Source organism: Zonotrichia leucophrys, chromosome 3, assembly GCF_028769735.1.
Source record: "Zonotrichia leucophrys gambelii isolate GWCS_2022_RI chromosome 3, RI_Zleu_2.0, whole genome shotgun sequence".
Taxonomy (NCBI): Eukaryota; Metazoa; Chordata; class Aves; order Passeriformes; family Passerellidae; genus Zonotrichia; species Zonotrichia leucophrys.
The window spans coordinates 102,455,066-102,475,427 of NC_088172.1; the positions used below are offsets into that span (position 1 = coordinate 102,455,066).

Below are 20,362 nucleotides of genomic sequence, written 5' to 3' on the forward strand. Positions count from 1 at the left end.
TGGATGGAAACTTCCAGGGATAACTAAGTCCAGTTACCCAGTTACAGGCAGGGAGTAAAAGATCATGTCAATTCATATAGTTGTTAATGAATATAGATGTTAACTCATAATCCACCACACTGATGTACATGTGATATTCTTATAATGACAGCCTGAGGCTTTAAACCTTATCAGACTTCTGAGCATAGAGGATTAGACTGAAGCACACAACAGCTGAAGCTGCTGCATATGAACCAACAGTGAAACAGTAATTTGTTAGTATTTTGTTACATCTGTCCCTTTATGTGGGATATTTTGCCCCACATCACAAGGTACAACATATCCAGGAGTGGTGTTGTTTTCCTGAATATTTTGTTACATCTGTCCCTTTATGTGGGATATTTTGTCCCACATCACAAGGTACAGCATATCCAGGAGTAGGTGGTGTTTGCCTGCTTTTCCCATCTGTCCCATCCCCCTAACCCCACCTGGCTCTCCAGGGTTCAGTGCTTCTCATTTGGATTTGAGTTCAGCAGGTAGTGTGGGATATCTCAAACAGAAGAACACTCAGCAGAGGAGCAAACAACTGCTCCGTGCTTAGGGCCATCTTCACCTTTCATCAAGCCTTGCAGAACCGCTCCGAGGCTGGAATGTGAAGTAGTTGCCAGCTCCTCTGGTGTCTGTTTTATTTTGTGTGAGGTACAGTTTGTGTCGCAGATGTTCCCAGACTACCTGCAGTTGGGTTTCTCAGGAAGTTCTGCTGCCCCGTAGCCACAGAGCCAAGGACATCGCTTTGCTCCCAGCACAGCCATTCCCTCTCTGCCCCAGGGGGAGCGCGGCCCCTGCAGCGCAGCTCCCTGCCGGTGCAGCAGCGCAGAGCTCTGCACAGGAGCCGGGAGCTGTTTGCCGACGGCCTTGGCAGATCCCCACGAACACCAGGTATCTGTCGAACTGAATTTGCCAGCTCCTCCGGCTGCCCTGGGGAGCTTGGAAGTTCCTCGAGCCTCATTCCTGCCCACATGGAAGTTACAAGACGTGACTGCTCTGCCAGCAGGGCTGGTAAATTCCAAGAAGCCCAAATACTGGATTCACAGAAATTACAGCCCTGCTGACCACACTGGTCGAAGCAGAAATGTTTTGGAGTTTCATGAGCCTTTGCTGTTTCTCCATGTAATTTCCAAGTTCCAATTGTGCATCTGCGTAAGGGCTTTGGCTCGGGCAGCCGGGGCTGTCGTTGGCTGCAGCTGCAGCCAGCACAGTGCACAGGCAGCTCCTGGAGCCCTTCAGTGCTCATGGGCTCTCAGCACAGCTTCTAAACCTGGTGCTCTCTGGCCAGGCTGATTTGGAGCTTGTCCCTCATGTTGATTTAGCAGCTTCAGGGATGGGATATAATCTAGCACATCGCTAATGACCCAGGACTTTTATTGGAGCCTAAAATGAATGATTTGGGGAGATAATAAATTCTGCTTCTCAACCAGCAAGTTTGGAAAGCTCTCTGTAGTATCTTGATGTGGAGGGAGATTGGAATATGTTTTTTGTGATTTTCCTGCAGAAATATTTAGATGATAGTTTCTAAATTCTGTTAGTGTTTTCCTCTGGTGAGACACCAGACATGATGTATTTAGATGGCAAAGAGTGGGGGGGTTTAGTTTTATAAAGTCAGGGTAGATTGGCTAAAACCATGTCTTACCATCATGTTTTGTCTCTCAGAATTTACAAGTACCCTATCAACTGTAGGTACTGCACTGAGAAAGAAAAAACACTTCAGTTTTCTTAAAATATCTGGCGTTGGGAGAATTTGTTAGAAAAAAAATATTTAGGTGATGAACATTTTTTTTAGTGAATAGTTATTATATTACATCAGCTATTCGGATCAAAGGGTTCTAAATAACCTTGATGTTTTCCTCCTTCATGTTCTGTGGACACCATTGAGGTAGAAACAACTTTTTTCCTAATTGTGTAAAATGTACAAGTTGAATCTTGCCCATCATGACATTCAGAGCCTGGACTTTGCAACTTTAACATTCTTTCAGCATTGTTTTTTAGGGGTAGTTATAAATGTGAATGTTTATCTATAATATAGATTGATGACAACCAATAGAATATGTGATATATATTTAAAAATAACATGGCTGCCACAGTAGATTGGAAAACGGCAGGAGGAAAAAAAGAAGTTTGTATTTGGTATTTATCTGGTGTATATACCAAATCAGCAGAGTAAGAAAAATGTATCCAGATGGGATATTACTTATGTCTGTGTACATTACCACCCAAAACTGTGTCTGTGCCATCAGGCAAACAACAGTAATGATGGAAAAGGAGATTTCTAGTTGGGTCTGCATTTCCAGTGCCTTCCTTTGTGTTCCCTTTGCAAACACGAGCAGTTTTGCTCCGAGGGTATCTCAGTACGGTGGGGAGGTCAAAGAAGCTGATCAATCATAGCAAATATTCTGGCAATGCTTCCCTTGGTAGCTGACACATGGGTTGTTAATCACTCCCCTTTCCCTGAAAAAGGGAGCATGGCAATATATCTTTATGTCAGAGCAGTTTTCTGTGGCCAGGGTGTCTCACTCTGGCTCTGCACAGCGCAGGAGTTGTGCCAGTGTGGCGTCGTCCCTGCTGATGTAACTCTTCCTTCAGGATGTTGTGGGCAGCTCTTCTTCTGGGTGCCTGCTCTTCACATGTTTTTTCCATTATATTAGCAGCAAAGTGAACTGGCACTTGTGAATTTTCTTGCACCCTGCCCCCCCTTGACTCTGCCTCTCGTAATTAGGCATTGAGTAGAATTTGCTGGAAGGAGCAAGAGGGCAGATTCTGCCGATTTGGAAGTTGGCCTTGATGTGTGTGACTGAAGTTAATTTTGTCAAAGCCATCGATGAATAAAACTTTCCTCGTGTTTTCCCTTTTTGTTTAAAGTTAACTCCTACTTTACAACCTTATTACTCACCTTGTATATATATCTCCAGTATAATGGTTGCAGCTGCTAAGAGAGTAATTAAACTTCAAAGCTTTGTTATTAAAGACTCAGCAAGGACACCCCAAAGCAGAAGAATTTGCAGTTAAGACTTTACAAATCCATCCTTAACAAGTCCTTAGTGAGTAGGGATTATGTAGCACAGGAATAGCATTTTTTATATGGAGGATCCTTGCAAAATCTGAACAGAGTGAACTGCATGGAGTACAGTACACAGCTGAACATTCCAGGATTGTGATTTTGGGATTTTCTGTATTTCTTTTAATAGATATGGCTTTGCCTTGAAGGGCGTAGCTGAATATAATTTCAGATAAGCAGGACTCTGCAGTCCAGGATTTTGCCTTGACAGTCATCTGTAAAAAATGTTAGTTGATGTTTCATTCCAAAATAATGAACAAAAGCCTTGATTCTGCTCTTAGATCTGGGTTTATGAATCATCAAAAAAGTGCATTAACCTATGTGTGTGGGTGGCTGAGCTGCAGTGTGTGCCCCGAGCTGTTGCTCCATCAGGACTGTGGAGTCATCCAAGAGGGTGGACAGCTTTGTGCTCTTCCCTGTCTGTGCTGAGGAATGGGACGAGTGGGAGGTGCATTAACCAAGGCTGGGAGCCCGTGGACCTCCGTGCTCGTTGCTCAGAGCCTGCAGCCTGCACTGGGCATCTCTGGAGCTCAGCTTTGGCTGGGACTGACTGAGTGATGAACCTGATGGAATAAATGTGCCATCTGAACATTTCCAAGCATGCAGTCAGGGGATGGAGGGGCTGTCATTTACAACATCCTGTACTTGCTGAGATACTTGAGCCAAAATTCAGAGGATGTGTGAAGTTATCTGGAAGTCTTCTTTGGGTCCTTAAAGGAGGAATAACAGATTCTCTCTTTTGATTCCATAACCTGTTTCACCACAGTCACCTTATTTTCTTTCCTCATTGCCAAGGCTTCCTCCCCACCAATGTTCTGTTGTTTCTGTGTTATTTCTCCCATTTCAAGCAGGAGTTGTGGAGTAGTTGGTGAAATGTACATGATTTTTGGGAGGAATTACTGTTTTTCATGAGCACACTCAGTTAATAGATTTTCAACAAAGGTAAATCTTGAAGGAACCCCCCTGAGCAGAGGTACAAAAAGAAGTGAATCTCCATTACTACATGTAGTGAATCTGTAGAACTCCTTGCCTTGGGCATTATGGATGCTGCAAATTAGGTGGGTTTGGGGAAATATTGGACAGGTTTGTGAAAAAACAATTTTTTAGGGATGCTAAATGCATGGAAACATATGTGCTAGGGAGTTCATGAGCTGCAAATTGTTGGAGAGCATTTGGGAAAATACCTCTGATTTTACTTTGTACTTGCACCTTGTTTTAGTTGCTGCCAGGTGAATTAGTTGGATCTTTGCTCTGTTATCATGAAGATAAGTTTTGTCATAGGGAATGCCTACCTCAGATAATTTTTTGTTTGTATAGAGATTCCTAGGAAATACCAGTCTGGTTTCTATTGCTTCAAAAGCAGTGAGAGCAGAGGGGGAGATTAACCACATTAGTATTTAATTAATGCCTTATCAAATGCTTCCTCCTTGTTCTCCCTTCATTTTTCTCCCAGGTTGTCCTGTTGTAAGTGGATGTGGTGCTCTGTGGTTAAAGTGCAGCATCTCATTTGCACACTGTGCTGTGGCAGAGGCTGAACCAGGGAGTGGTGGAAAGGTTCCTTTCCTTCTGGGGAGGCAAAGGGGTCCCTTGGAAAGGTTCCTTTCCTTCTGGGGAGGCAAAGGGGTCCCAGGGCAAGAACTGCTGAATACTCTCTTGGCAGTGAGAATAAGGGAAATAAGGAGAAATAGAGTTAATGCCATTTTCTTGTGCCTCTCACTGCAGTAGCTGAACTGGGATAGAAGTGTGAAAGGGGAGGAAAAAATATGGAGGAGTAAATGGTTAGGATTTTTTGCCTCTATTCTTTTTCCCAGAGACGTTTCAGTGAGGGAGCTCTGAAGCTGGCCATGAGCACTTAGCAGGGAGGAGGGAGGCAAAAAAGTTGTGGAAAAACCAAGTGTGAGGACCCCATCACCTTCTGCAACACTCTGCCCTGACATTTCGCTGTGAAATGTCATTTTCAAGTGGTGTTTCCAACCGCACATCTTTCTGTTTATGTTTCTTCCCATCTTTGTGCAAACCCTCCCTGGAGAGTGCCTGGCCATTATTGGGGTTCTGAGAAGCTCATGGTTTGTTTTCCCTGCGAAGCTGTTCCCTCCCTCCCTGAATCAGCTGCATTCCCCCGGGAGGAGGCTCCTTCCTCCCCCTCGGTTCCCGGGCCGATCTCGCTGCGCTGTGCCTGCTCTCGGCCCGTGCCGTGCTGCAAGTGCTGCCTCCTGACACCGCCTCCCCTGGGGCAGCATTAGCAGGGTGGAGGCTCTTTGCTTTCCTAGAAACAGGAAGAGAAGAAGAGCCTGAGAGATGGGAGGCCTAAACAATCTAGAATTAGATTACAGTATGAACTCCATGACATCAGCTCCCTTCAGTCTTCCCACCCATTGGCTTTCTCACGGCATTTCTGCTTAGGCTCATCAGCATCTGAAGATATCCATAATAAAATGTTAATTCTTTTGTGGTCCTAAGGGTCAAAGCTGCCAATCCTACTCCCCACAACTGACAAGTCAGAACTACACATTGAACCACACAGGTAACTGCATTTATCTAACAAGCCAAAATCCAGAGCACTTCAGAACTACTGTCAAGTGATATAGTCACCTTCAAGTCTTGTAAATTTAAATAAAACCTACAAGGAGTAATGAGGTTTTTTCAGTCCTTTGGAATTGGACTGCTAGGTTCTTTCTACAGCAGTTATTCCTCACACTGTGTGTGCTTGGGCTGTGGAACCATGCCATTCACTCATTAATGATGTGCTGGATGCGTTTTTGGCAGTAGTAAAGGTCAAAATAAGTAAAGCAATAAATAAGAATGTTTGGTGTATTTCCCCTATAAATGTTAAATGATGGCAATGCAGGGAAAATGTGAAGACAGGTTTCTAAGTCTTGGTAGCTTGAAAGGAAAAAAGGGGCTAAAACCACTTTGGTTTCCTTTGGAGCCTTAGTGCCAGCTGGAGACCGTGTGGATCTCCATGTGCAGGAACCCAGGCTCTGTGTGGATGTTGTGGATCTCCATGTGCAGGAACCCAGGCTCTGTGTGGATGTTGTGGATCTCCATGTGCAGGAATCCAGGTTCTGTGTGGATGTTGTGGATCTCCATGTGCAGGAATCCAGGCTCTGTGTGGATGTTGGAGGTCCCAGTTCCATGTGCTCCCAGACAAAGCAAGGTGTGGGTTCTGCAGAGGGGCTGGAATGAGTTCAGAGTCACTGCCTGAGCTGCAGTGCTGTGAAGCTGGCACTTACCTCTCCAAGCTTGCAGACAATATCTGCTTACTCAGGCTCCTTGTCTCACTCCTGGGATTCCTCTTGCCCCCAGCCATGTTTCCTGCTCTGGAAGGTGCTCCATGTCTCTGCACGTTCAGAGGCACCTCCAGACACCTTGGCATATGCAAATTCCTCTCTCTGGGGAAGGGTTCACTCTGAGGATTTAACCTGTGCACCTGTGCCAGCACTTCTCATCTCCAAATACAGGCACTGAGGATCTGAATACCCATTTAACTTCCTACCAATGGAACATAATGAAACAGGCCTTTGGTTAAAAAATGCTGACAATCTGTGGGATGGAGATGAGTTCCAGATCCTCATTCTTATTCAAAGCTTGTGGCCAGACTCATCTCTGTGTAGAAGAAATGGGTAAAAGTCACATGGAGACAGCCAGGAGGTTGCATTTAGTATTTGAGCTTCAGGTCTGAATAGGAATAATGAATAAAACAATGTCTTTGACTCTGCTATGTGCTAATTCTGTGCTGAGACATCCCCTTGCCCCTCAGAGAGCTGTGGAGGTGATGTTCTGTCTGTCAGACACAGGTAAGATTTGCCAGCTTGTCTTTTGGAGCAGTTGGTACCAGCAGGTTCTGTGATAGAGTTGATGTTTTGCTGCTTCCTTCAGCTTCAAGGTCACAAATCCATGTGGGCTGGGATGCTCAGAATGGAGATACAAAACCTCCAACATATCCCTGGATGTACTGGAGGCTCCAGGTGCTGTGCTCTGAGCCAATCTTAGCCGGAAAATTGTGCTGTGAATAGAAACTGTGGTGGTGAGGGCTGTGCTCCGCAGGTGAGGCTCAGATTTCTTTTGGAGACACAGGAAGCTAAAGAGCCGTAAAGGTTTGTCAAAATAATATTTTCCACTTGTCCAGGTGTCCCAGCCCATTGAAATACGAAAGCTTTGTTCAGTCCCTGAGGGAATTGGTGCATGTTAATGTTCCACACTGCTCTTTGCTGTGCTCCAGTTCATGTGGCTCCTGCTCCATCAGCAAACAAAGGCTTCCTCTCTGCTTTTTCATTTGTCTCATGCAAACATACACACAAATCCATAGGTGCATTTTTGTCCATGTATTATAATAATACAAAGCAGATTGTAAATAATTTTGTAATACTTTGAAATAATTTCAAATAATTTGGAAAATCCTTTGGACAGAAGTGGCTCTTGCCATTATCGCTGTCTTTAAATTTTAGGTATGTCTTGTATGAAGAGAATACATTGTTGAAGTAACCACCTGAGGAAAGGACAGAACTCTTTTCCTTCCATTTTCTTTCTCCCAATCTGGTTCTAGATCTGGCAGTGCCCTGCTCTGGGAAGGAGTGAGGTGTCCCACACAACAGCACCAGTACCTTTAGGTTTCCCCCTTGAGGTAAAGCTGTGCTTTTGCAGGAGAGCTGTCAAGGTTTTGGTGGATGACATTTGGCTCCTGTGTCACCATCAGAATATTGCAGCTGCTCCTGGGAGGAGCTCCTGGGTGCTTGTTTAGATGCTGAAGGCAATGCATTAGGAACTGATGGTGAGTGATTATTATCCAATCAGTTCCTGATGCAGTATCTGCGACATCAAAAGCTCTGCAGTGGTTTTGCTTGCCATTTTTTAATTTTAAATTTCAAATGTTGAATCTTAACAAGGTCAGGGTAGTAGGAAGAAAAAACTCCAACTTAATGTGCTCAGTTTTTTAAGGAAATTGATACTTTTATCTAAGAAATGCTAAGAATAACTATTACCAAGAATCACTCTGGGTAGCACTGCTGGAGAGCATTATACATCTTGTGCAAGTTTTACTTTTTAGCTCTTCAAGCCTGTTCTTTGGTGGCTGAATAGCTGAGCACAAATTAATCAGCAAGTGTGTTCTGCTTCTCAGAAGGGCAGGAAACGGTGCAGGCCTGCAGCAGGGCGAGTCTGCAAATTCCCTGTGTGTGAGCTGTGAAATTCACAGGAAGCTCCAGCCCTGTGCCAGCGTGGGTGGGCTTTCAAATGCAGCCCTGGGCACTGAGAACTGCAGACCTAATGTCACTGTCCCGTTTCTCACACTTGTGCTGGGTCTGGAGAAAACACTGCCTTGGAGAGGAATCCTCTACTTCCAGCCCTGAGCCTTGAGCCTACTGTGTGCCCTGGCTGGGTGTGTGCCAGGGATGTTTGTCCATTTGCTGGAGGTCTGGGTGAACTGAGAGCAATTGCACACCCCACTTAAACAGCATATGGTCATCCCAGCCCTCAGACATCAGCACTTCTGCTCCTGCCCACTTCTGTATGAAAGTCAATGGTTTTGGAGACAGTTGGCGTTTGTATTTCTGTTTTAGGCCTAAAAAGAAATAATCTGAAATGTGTCAGACTGACTGATTTAATGAAGCTGCTCTTCCCACAGGGGTGCCCTGGTTGTGTTTAACTGGTAACTTGAGTTGTTACTGCTTTTATGGCACGCGTGGTCTGTCCTAAAATACTCTGCAGTCACAGATATTTGCACTAACTTCAGCTTTGGGTATGGAAGACAGATAATTACAGTGGGCAGGGGAGTGTCAGGTGACTAATGAGAATGAGATTAAATCCATATAAATGTTCTGCTCAAGCAGCACTTTTGCATCAGGGCTACTTCTCTTAGCAGTTCCTGAGACAGCAGTGGTGTCCCTTCACCGGGGCTGTTTCAGACAGGGAATTTTATCTCAGAACAATTTTCTTCTAAAATTCTGCAGGACTAAAAAGAACTCAGGTCACACCTGGCCTTGTTGAGCATCCACTTCTGTACATCAGAGTGAGCCATTTTTTAGCAGGTTCTTTTGATCCCTGGTATAAAACAGGAATATTTTCTGGCAGGCTACAGATGCTCCCTGGAATCTCACACATAAATAAAACCTAGGGATGTATCTCTAAGGATTGGCCATCTGGAGCTTTCAGCCACAAAACTGGGGTGTAATAAATATATTTTATGTGCTCTGGCTGTATATAATATTTCTTTCTGCTATGTATCCACAGGCTGACTAGAGCCATCTAATGTTAATGGGAATCTTGTATTGATTTCTGCATCTTTGGATTGTTCCTCTTGAGCAAGGAGTCTTCAACTGTAGGCAAGGTGCAAGAATCCTGACTGGTTTGAATTGGCATGTTACCAAGGTCATAAACATGGGGAAAATGGATTGTAATTGTTTTGGGTAATGGAAAATCAGCATAGAGGGTGGTTCTGGTGGAACAACAGCCTTTGAACTGGTGAAAAGTCTGGACACAGAACTGTGTGTATCCTAAAAAAAATTGCAGATGCAAAGGATTGAACTCAGAAAAGTCATTGCCAGCCCTATGGTTCAGAGCTAAATCAGTGACTTCAGGAGATATTTAGACAGGTGACAGTTTCAGGGTGGTCAAAATGAGGTGTGACTTCAGCAAGAGCAGTGAGCACAGTTAATGCAGAGATTGTGCTGCTGCTGCAGGAGGCTGGGAAGGCAGGAGGGAGCAAGGCAAACCTGGAGGTTGTGTATGGCCTGGACAAAGCCATGAATGAGGTTCATCCTGTGTGTGTGCTGTGTTTGGGGTCTGTGCACTGCAGGAGTGTCCCTGGGTCTGCACTGAAGGTGCCATGCAGGTCTGCTAATCCATTAGAGCCAAGAAATTGCTGTGTTTAGCATAATCCCAGCTACAACTGTGAGAGAGTTACTAACTGCTCACAGTTGCCAGCTGAGATTAAGCCAACTCACAGCCATCCAGGTTAGGCCTGCAAGTGGGTTCATGTCAGCTACATTTCTTCCCTGAATGTCCTACACAGGAAAAAATGGCAAAACTCCACAGACAACACCTGGTGCTGTGGATATCTGTCATTAAAACATTTAGGTTCTCTCTGCATCTTTTCTGAAAGAGCTATTATTAAGCAACTTGCTGAATAACCCTGGTTTATTTGGTGATCTTTGGCATGCTCCAGTCTGGGTGTGAACTGATAAAGCAGACTTGTTCTTTCTGGTTCAGCTTTTTTGGCTCCCCTTGAATAGTTAGGAATACAATAAAATACTCACTGAAGGGAGTTCTCTGACTTCTGAACAAAAAGCATTTATGTAAAACATCTGAAAATGATGTGCTTGTTTCTTCAGCTCCTGCACTTACCTCCTTCACTGCTCCTGGGACTCTGCTGAGCAGCACCCTCAAGCCAGGGTGGCACACCTGGGTAGGGAGCTCTAACCAAACCCTGCTTTCCTGCTGGGCACTAAATCTCTGCAAACAAAAAAAGGATCAAAAAAGTTGGATGTACTGGAGACATCTGATAAAACTAGGAAAAAAGCAGGTTTTGAGAGATTGTTGTGGACAAAAGCTGCACAGAAGTTTTCTGGGAGATGAAGTGAAACATCAAGTTGTTTCCTGGAGGTGTTTACCTGCAGGACACAATAAAAAAGATCCTTCCCTGTGTGTTTCATCGTGCTTTGCTGCAAGCACAGCACACTGAAGCCAGGAGAACCAACTGTTCATTCCCTGCACGAAGCCTCTGGCTGCTGGAGGGGCAGCTGTGGGCCCACAGGCAATTCCAGGGAATCCTTGCCCTGCCTGAGCCCTCCAGCAAACACCAGGGCATGTGCTGGGATCAGGGTTTGTGCAGGGTCAGCTGCTTTCCTTACCTTGTCCCTAAAGGCAGAGAGCTCAGCTGTGGGATCTCAGCACCTCAGGACTGAGGTGCCGAGTCACCGAGACCACCCTTGGGGGGCTCGGGAGTCCTGGAATGTTGCCAGAAGTGTCTGATGGCTGGACTTTGATCCTACACAGGAGAGACCCCTTGTATGAGGATAGGAGGGTTTCACCGGAGTGAATGGTGAAGGGATTAGTTAATTAGAGAGTGAAACACAGGGTTTAGGATTTCTGTACAGGGGGGTTTAGAGAAGTAAGATGGAGGAATTGGGGCGTCTCCTGTCCTTCTTCTTCTTCTTCTCCTCCATCTTCTGTGGTGATGGTGGCACTTTTGGATTGGTCATTACTAAAAGTGCACTGGTCAATAAGGGTGAAAGGTATTGGGGAAAAATGATAAATATTGTATAGTAACTTTGGGTATAAAGATAGGTGACTGCCGGAGGGCAGGGAGTGTGCTCATGGCTGGCTGCTGAGCAGAGCTCTGTCGGGCCGAGAGAAAATCTTTTAGATAAACAATTAATAAACACCGAGACCGAGAAAAGAACTGAAGCCTCTTCTCGTCCTTTGAAACGCGGGCTGCCCCAAGGCCACCCCGGGCCTTTCCAGGCCACCCAAACAGCCAAAAACCGGACACTCAGCCCTGCCCACCCCTGCTGGGGAGCTGCTGGATTATCCCTGCAGTCAATCCCAGCAGCCTCGGAGCGGGAGCAGCTTAGAAAATCCTCAGGAGCACCGAGCTGCTGCTGGAACAAACCAGAGGCAGGCCTGGCAGGTGGGCTCATTGTGTTTGCTCAGCCACTTCCTCAGTATTTGCCGGACAAAAGGAGCATCAGGTGGTACAGAAAGTCCTGAACAAAGCTCCAGATGAACACAGCCATGACCAGACTTCCTCATCTGTTGCAGCTCTGGGAAGGTGAAGGGAAAGGAGAAGGCACAAAGAACAGGAGATGCATCATTTCTGCTGGTTCATGTGTAGCAGGCTACTAGACACTGCACTGGGGAAAATTCTGATTTCCCTGTGTTTCTTTTGTAGCGCTTCAGTTGCCTTCTGTTGGTGACAAAACTGTGGGGGTCAGTTCCTGCAGCTGCCCTTCTTGGTTGGTGTTTTTTGGCCAGTGCCCTTTCCTTGCTGCCAGCCGTGCATGCAGTGCTGGCTCTCAGGAAATGCCATTTTGGCCCAGCACTGAAAGCAGGCACTTGCTATGGGTGGAGGATGCTCTCACATTAGGATTTCTGCAAATTTAGGCCTCCAAATGTGTGCTTGTGGAACTTCTGTGGAAGCAGAGGCTCCTAAGCAGTGGGAGACCATTTCTAGCCAGGAGTTTGGACAAGTGGTAAATAGGTGTGGATTAATAGTACAGAAGGTCCCTGCACAGGGATTTTTTGATGTTTTTCTGCCTCACAGCTTCCCTGTGAGTGAGAAGGTGCTCCAAGTTCCTGAAAGGCTGGACTGTCCTTTCCTTATCTCTGGTGCATAAAAGCCTTGTGGTAAAGGAATGTTAATCTTGCTCTGACACCTGTAATCCTAATTCCTCTTTTTCCCTCTTTCTTTTTTCCCTCTTTCTTTTTTCCCTCTTTCTTTTTTCCCTCTTTCTTTTTTCCCTCTTTCTTTTTTCCTCTTTTATTTTACATGCATGTAATAAGATTATAGAATGATTGCAAGACTGATTCAAAGAGAATTTAGAACTTCCAACTCAAAGATCAAATTATGAATCTTCAAATTTTTTTTTGGTACTGTAATTTTCAGTGCAAACCTTCAATGAAAAGTTCAGACATAACGAAGGTTTGCTTAGATTTGGAGTTGGATAAATAGAAGGTGGTGCTCCAGCTCTGCATGTTGCTAAAAGTAAAGATTGTGATTTTTTAAAAATCAGTAATTAAGAGATAATCAGTGTTTGAAACCTGGCAGCTCACCAGGAAAAGAGCTCTCCATTCCATTCCCTGGTGATTTGCTGCACTTCAGATTTGTGTTACCAGTTTGCACTCTCTCCTTACTGGTGGAAAGTGTTTAGCATTTTCTTTCTCTTCTGCAAAAGGTTTTCTTTAGTCTGTGATATTTAATTTTCCACTCTTGCAGCATGCTGGGTTCCAGCTAGTTCCCTTGCCTTAGTGCTCATTTGTATGTCCTGTGTAAAAGATTTGCTCGTAAATAGGGAGATGGAAAGGAGTCATTAGAGGAAGGATGAAAGGCTTCTGGAATAATCCCATGGAAGAGAATGCAAAAACTTGTCTTGATTTCACTGAGGCAAGATTTTAACCAGCAAATAATAAGTGTACATTATTGTCATTGGTGTAATTATTGCAGTTTTTTGAAACTTACAGGAAATTTTTTTTCTCTCTTATTTTCTCTTGTTTTGGTGAAGGCAATGGCAGCATTCTGAAGGTGAAGGTGTGAGGGGTAATTCTGGCAGGATGAAGAGAAGAAGGATTGAAAATGGTGTCAGAAACTTAAAGCATACAAGAAGAACCAAAAGAGCCTCTTAACCAGAACAGTCATAAGCAGAAAATCGTATAAAATAATCAAGGGATTAGAATTTGAGATTAGCCTGGAGTGATTCTAGCACTGATTTGAGTCAGTGCTTGGAATGAAGCTTTGCTTTCTTTCTCAGGACTGGATTTGCCAGCACAGCTTCTTTTTGGGGCATTTTTTATCAATCCAAATGGAAGGACAGGTTCCATCTCATTCCTCAGCAGCAGTTTGGGAATGTGTGGCACTCTGTTGATGTCTCTGCAGGGCTTGGGCTGGCTGAATAATTGAAGAGGGATTGAAAATATTTGAGTGGAGTCATCAGATAAATTTTTAAATATCTTACAAGGTAACTGATGATTTTATTGTACAGCATTTTATGACTTACTCAAGCAGTGAAGATTCAGTAGGCAAGAACAAGTTGGCTCAATAAAAACAAGGATAAATGGTAAGGATCTGACTGGGGACAATGCATTTGTTCCAACTGCACTTTTGCCTCCAGTCCAGAACTAATACATAAAGCTTATGTTGAAACAAACTTGGTACTGAAATGAGTGGGGCTTTGCCATTGTTTGGAGTTATTCTGGGATGTCACCACAGGTTTTATTTGCAGATGCTGACAAGTCAGTTGTACCCACATGCACAATTATCAGCTGTAATCACGGAATTGCAAATGCTTGCCCTCGTCATTTGTCAATTAACACTTGTTTGAGAAGAACAGATTAAATTCATGGCCTTATTTCAGTCTTTATGTACATTCCAATCTAGAATAAAGGTGGTGACTCTTCTGGAGGAGTAGTGGTTTGCTGGCAAGTGCTGGGAAACTGGGAATGCAGCAAGGGTGTGCAGACTAAGGATATATTTCTTGTAAACAGGGAGAACAGAGGAGATGTAAAAGGAGGAAGTAATAAAGAGTGTGGAAATCACTGATCCTTTACAGTAAGGGGTGGAGCACAGCTGCTGGATTTTGTGGAGTTTTGTAATGAGAGCCCAAACCCTTCCAAGAGGTCCTGTCTGTTGTACCCAAGCAGAATCAGGTTTCTGTGTTTTCTGGAAAACACCCATCCCTTCTGCACTGCTCCCTTCCCCTGAGCTGCTGGCAGAGCTGCAACCCTGAGGAAAAGGCAGCTTGGCTTCCTCCCCTGAGCCTGCAGGAGCTGAGGCACTGCCTGAGTGGCAGCTTTTCATCCCAGGGAGATGAAAATATGATACTGGACTGATATTGGACTGATATTTGATGCTATTTGATTTCTGAGCAGGAAGCAAGTACATATGAGGGCTCCTCCAAGGGCCAGGTGTTGTCTGAGAGTCCTCGCAGTGCATGAACTGAGCAGCTCCAGGTCTGTCACCTGCAGCTTGGTGAAACTGTGATCCTGCTTCCTCTGTGTTCTTGCACAAAAAGCTCAGCATCACCATTGGTGTCCTTTCACACCAAATTGTCCTTCCAGCCACAATTTGTGTAAGGGTTGGGCAGGTGGAGTGAGTTTGCTGCAGTGTGTAGGCACAGGTTCTAGTTCAGTGACTGGAAATGCATTTCTGAGCAGGATGAAGGCCTGGATGTCTCACAAACATCTTTCTGAGCCTGATAAATATTTGTCCAATTAATTTGTTCAATGTCATTGCAGTAGGATGAGCTAAAACTTCACTAATATCATTTTTAGGAACATTTTTAATGACAAAAATAAATATTCTTTCCATGAAGGCTTGCCTTGCTGGGTATTCTCTTCTTTCAAAGTGGCTTATTCTTGCTTCCACTGTGTCCAGGGCTTGCTATGGGAATGTTCATCAGCTGAGCAGTTCTTCAGAGCATCATCATTTTAAAAAAGCTGAACTCATCTGGTGCTGCTTGAGCTGGTCACCCATAAAACCCAGCTGTGATTCAGCTCAGTTAACAGGAGGTGTAGCCCAGTAATGGAATATTAAGCCCTCATAGTTGAGAAATAGCCTATAATAACTTTGTCCTTTAGTATTTTTTCCAGTGTCCAGTTGGTTAATTTATGCAGGTTTGATGCTTTTTTTTCAGTTTTTGACTCATGAAAATGATTGAGCAAAAAGCTTGCAGTCAGCTCCATGCTACTTGGGCAATTTGGATGGAATTCAGCTCAGCTCAGCAGAGGTGCAGAGGCTGAAGAAGTGAATAGTTTATAATTAATGTGCACAAAGATGCCAGATTGTAGAATCTCTACAGGTAATTGTGAGATTGCTATAAAGACATCACACTTGCCTGCAGAGATTTCCCAGTCTGTGACTTCTATCCAGGTTGAAGAAGAGAGAGAAATGTTTCCTTTCTGCTATTCTGTGTAATATTTTAAATTGAATTTTGAGTAAGAAGTTGAAGAAGATTCTGTTGCAGAAAGATCAGCCAGAACTCAAAGAAAACTAGATAATAATATTGATATTGATCTGCATTCCCAGTGGAATCCTGGCTTCCAGAGGTTGCATTTTGGATGCCTCCCAGTCAGCTGGGACTGAGAACAGCACCTCTCCTCTGAATTTCTGTGGCTGGGTCCTTCTTGCCCAACTCCCTTACTTTGGTTTGGTCTCTACTGGAACAACTGTAATTTTCCCTTCTCAGCACAGATTCTACTTGTAATCAAGTGGCAATGATCTCTTTTCTATCACCTCTTCTCTCTCTTTTTTTGTCTAATTGTTGGTATTGAGAAGGAAAGGAGGGGAAATCTGAGTGTTCTCCAGTGGCCATCACCATCCCTTTGGCTGTTCCTCTGGTGCAAACCTCTCTCCTTCAGTCCATGGAATTCTCACCTCATTTATGACTCTCCCACTTGTTATGTCTTGTTGTGCATTTTTACATTTAAATTGGGCATTCTTTGAGGCACAGGTTGTGAATAGACTTGTACTGTGCAGGGCTTTAAAAAAGGGGGAAAATTACAAATGAATGAGAGGACTGTAGAGTTTCTAACCTTCTTCTAATTCCAAACAGTAAGCACAGGAAATAAAGAAAGGAAAAAATACCCTACTTTAACCTACTTTAATACTCTTTTTGTGAGCAGCAAAGGAGGCTATAAAAGCCTCAGATTAATTTACTCAGTTCTGGTGTGGAGCTTTCATTGTAAGAGATTTGTTTTTGCCAACACTAAGTGATCCAAAGAATTTGAAGGATGAGGAACAAACCTTTAGTGTCTTTTGCTGTGAAAAATCTTTAATGTGCTTTAGAAGGGAACTAAAGCCCACTATTTGTTTCCCTTTGTCTTTTGCAAGTGAAAGGATGTTTTGTAGCAAATTCTTGAAAAATCCATGCAAAAAAAAAGGTCTCCCTGAGATGTGACTCACTGTGACTGCCTGTACAGTATAAACAAATGAGAAGCAGCTTGTGTCCTTGCTAAGCAGATTATCAGGAGAGGTTGAAAAGGTTCTTTCTAGAGAACAACTCATTCTCGTCATTTTTTGTAATGCTCATGGAGCACAAGGGAAGGGGAAATGAACACCCAGAGCCACATTTTCCCCTCACCACACCCTGCAGCACCAGAGCAATCAGCTTGTATTTAGAGAAAGAAATTTCGGGTATGGAACATCTCAGTTTCCCTGTGATTTCTGTGTGTTTCTTGTGCTCAGCCCATGGAGCTGTGCTGCACCCTCTGCATGCTCCCTTTAACACAGCCAGCAATAATCCTGGTAGGGTGAGAAAATTGATAAATATATGAGGGGAAAACTCTCCTAAATACAGAAACTTTGCTGCTGTTACTGAGAGCTCTGCCCTGGCTGCTGGGATTGAGGGTTTGACTCTCCCTGTTTCAAACAAGACCTGCAGAACACCCTTGTTAAATGATGTGCTCTGCTCTGCCAATTAATGAGTGTAGTCAGCCAAATTCCGTGTTCAAGGGAATGAAAATTTGCACTGCAAACTCTGCTGCTGTGTTTCCAGACAATGAAATTAACCATTGTGTGGCTCTGGAAAACCCTGTAATGAGCAGGAGACCAATCTGTTGCTGCATCCCTTTGATGTAAGGAACAAAAAATGGGCTGTGTGTGCTGATTCACTCCTGAGCACAAAGAGTAACTCCATCCTCAGGCTCTGAAACTTTCTGAGTTTCTAACTAACTGTTTTAGAGTTAATTACTCCTGTTAATATTTGCCACTGGTGCCCTGAGGGGATGTTGCATTAGAAAAATCACCATCCTAAAAGTGCACAAGGCAACACATTTGTGTGTATTTAACCAGGAGCTGGCTTTGGTATCTTTCCTATCCCTATATTTTGGTTTATGTTGTTCTTCTGTCATTTCCCTCCCATGTACCTCTGACAACGAGGAAAATAAAACTTCCACAGGGCTTCTGTGGTGCCCTGACTGTTATTTCCCAATGATCTACAACAATGGTTATTCAGTAACAGCTGGGCCATGTCTTCTTTAGACAAAGCCACTGTGGGGCTGAAACCTCCCATTGCTGGAGCATAACTGTTTCCCTGGAAACGGTTAACTAGCACGTGTTTTATTGTTTCCAACTGCTTTCCTGGGGTATTTGCAGGTGGTAGAAGATGCTTTCTTAAAGAGGGGTCATAACCTCGTGAACTTTCAGATGTTGCAACAAATTGGGGGACAAAACCATTTTTTTTTTCTTTCAAATGGATTAAGTAAATCTGATTATCCAGCCTTTGCGAGACAGACGTAACTCGCAGTTTGATTTTTAGCATTTTATCCAGATGCTGATACAAGCATTTCTGCTGTCAAAATTGTGGCTTGGGAATGGGAATCCAGACCCCATTCCAATAAGATTTCAAATCAAACCAGTGAGAACATGCAGACATGAAGATTACTGTGACTTTCTTTTGTCCTGGGTTTTTGTCAGCTGTGGTTTCTTTGCCTGGATGTATTTCTGGTGGATTTGATATTTCAGGGATTTATCTTAAAAATGCACTTGGAACTACCAGAATTTTTAGATTGATAGATCTCAGTATTAATACAAAATTATCTGTGAATCTGGAAAGGATGGTAACCATGGAAAAATAACTTGCTTGGTATTTTAAGTTGAGAAATATGAAAGTATACCTACAATGCAGACACACATGCATTTATGTGTGTCAGTACATAGGGAAGCAGAATTTCATCAGCAGGAATTACATCTCCATTTTTTACTATACTAAAATTAAATGTGCCTTACAGATGTATATATTGAATTTATAAACATTTTTCTGTGGTACACAGGAATGTTTGAGCTAGGGTGGTTTGCTAAGGGGAGACAGTCCCAGGACAAAAGAGGGGCAAGTAAAATGTGACACAGAGTAAAAATATGGTTAGATTTAAATAAATTTAGCAAAATCCATTCCTAATCGAGTGGGATGAAGAGAGAGCTCCCTCTCCTGTCTGTTTGATAAAATTTATAGTGGCTGTTTGTATGTTTACTTTGAGGTATAAATAAAGATAATGTTTCAGTGACATGCTGGGAAGCTTGTAATAAAAGGTTTCATCTTTCTGGAAAGAGTGAGGAGGCAGTTAAAGCTGATCTATCCTTTTTTTGAGGCATTCTGAAGCTCTTCTAGTGTGAAGTCTTGTTTTAAACAAGGTGCTGGCTGTGTAACCTGATTTTACAGTGTGCTCTGAACTAGGCACACAACAAAGCTCCCCAAGTGTGGATGAGAAACTCTCCCAGTTTTCCTGAAATTAACTCTCAGCCCAGTGGCAGGTTCAAGCCCTCAGGATTGTGGTTAATAATTATTTTTTTATTTTTTGTTATCTGGAGAACAATGCAAGTATTCAGGGCCTTCCTTCATGGAATTTGAGATTGGGTTTTCTCAAAGGTACAGCCCTGGTAGGTGTTGCTGGGCTGGCCCATCTGCTGCCTTTGTTACAGAGCACATACCTCATTTGTAGCTTAGATACCCCTGGGCCTGAGCTGGATCCCAGGCAGATGTGGAGAGGGTGAGGACAAAGTTTCTGCCCCTCACAGCTGAGCTTTTCCCAAAGATTTGCAACAGATCCAAGCCAGGAAGAATTAAAGGCTACTGATGACTGAGTTATGTCATCAGAAGAAAGCAAATAATTCATATCATGGCTGAAATGCACCTGTGAATATCACTGTGCATCTTCTAAGAGTGATTTTGCAGATTGTAAAGTTTTTTTTTCTGAGAAATGGGCATTCCTGTATGGATCAGTGACCAGTGTGACTTTGTTGCAAACTCATTTTATATGGAAGCTTAATGCAAGTTGCCTCCTGAATTTGTCCATCAGTGCTTTGCTTCTCTTCCCTCTGTGCCATCACTGCTGCAGCTTCTGATGTTTATGAGCTGCTCAGTCCCCTGGCAGCCAGGATCCTCATCAGTTAGCCATGGATGCAGGCAGGGGTTTAACCCAAGGGTCAGGCTGCTGAGGGAGCACAGGACAGGACAGTGTGTCCCTGCCCTGAGCCCTGGCTGGCAGAGCCCCTCTCTGGGCCCTGCCTTGGAACAGCAGAAAGAGCAGGAAATGGCTCCTGGGCCTGGCATGTGCCACATCCCAAGGGATTTTTAGCAGCACCTGGAGGAGATTTGCTGGGAGCTGTGGGAGCTCAGTACCTGTCTGCCCTGAGCCCAGGTGACAAGGACAAGTGTCTGTTCCCTGACATGGCTGGGTGGGGCTGGTTTGTGCTGAGCAGGGGTGTGGGAATGCCACCTTCTGCAGGGATACATCGTGGGTGAGAACGCTGCTCGTTTTTCACACGTGTTTCAGAACTGTACTGATGGATGGCTTCCTTTGCTTGGCTCATGGCTGACTGCATGAAAGTGAAATCAGACTCAGCTTTTGCACACATCCATTTCCTGTTGTGAGCTCTACATGATCTGTTAGAGGATGCTTGGGTTGGGGAAGGGAAACTGAGCTGAGGCAAGAAAAGGAGGGAGAAAAGCAACAGGTTGTACACTCAGCCTATTCCCCCTCTGTTTTTGGAAGGGGAACAGCCTTAAATAAATTAGCCACATTTCAGGCCAGAATGTCAAAGAAGAATGAAAGCATTATCCTAAA

The 20,362-nt window shown here is 44.0% G+C and overlaps 1 long non-coding RNA gene across 1 annotated transcript in view; it reads left to right on the forward strand.

The window, feature by feature from the left end:
* Nucleotides 1–20,362, forward strand: part of LOC135445051 (uncharacterized) — a 60,275-nt gene that overhangs the window by 371 nt on the left and 39,542 nt on the right. The window lies entirely within an intron of this gene.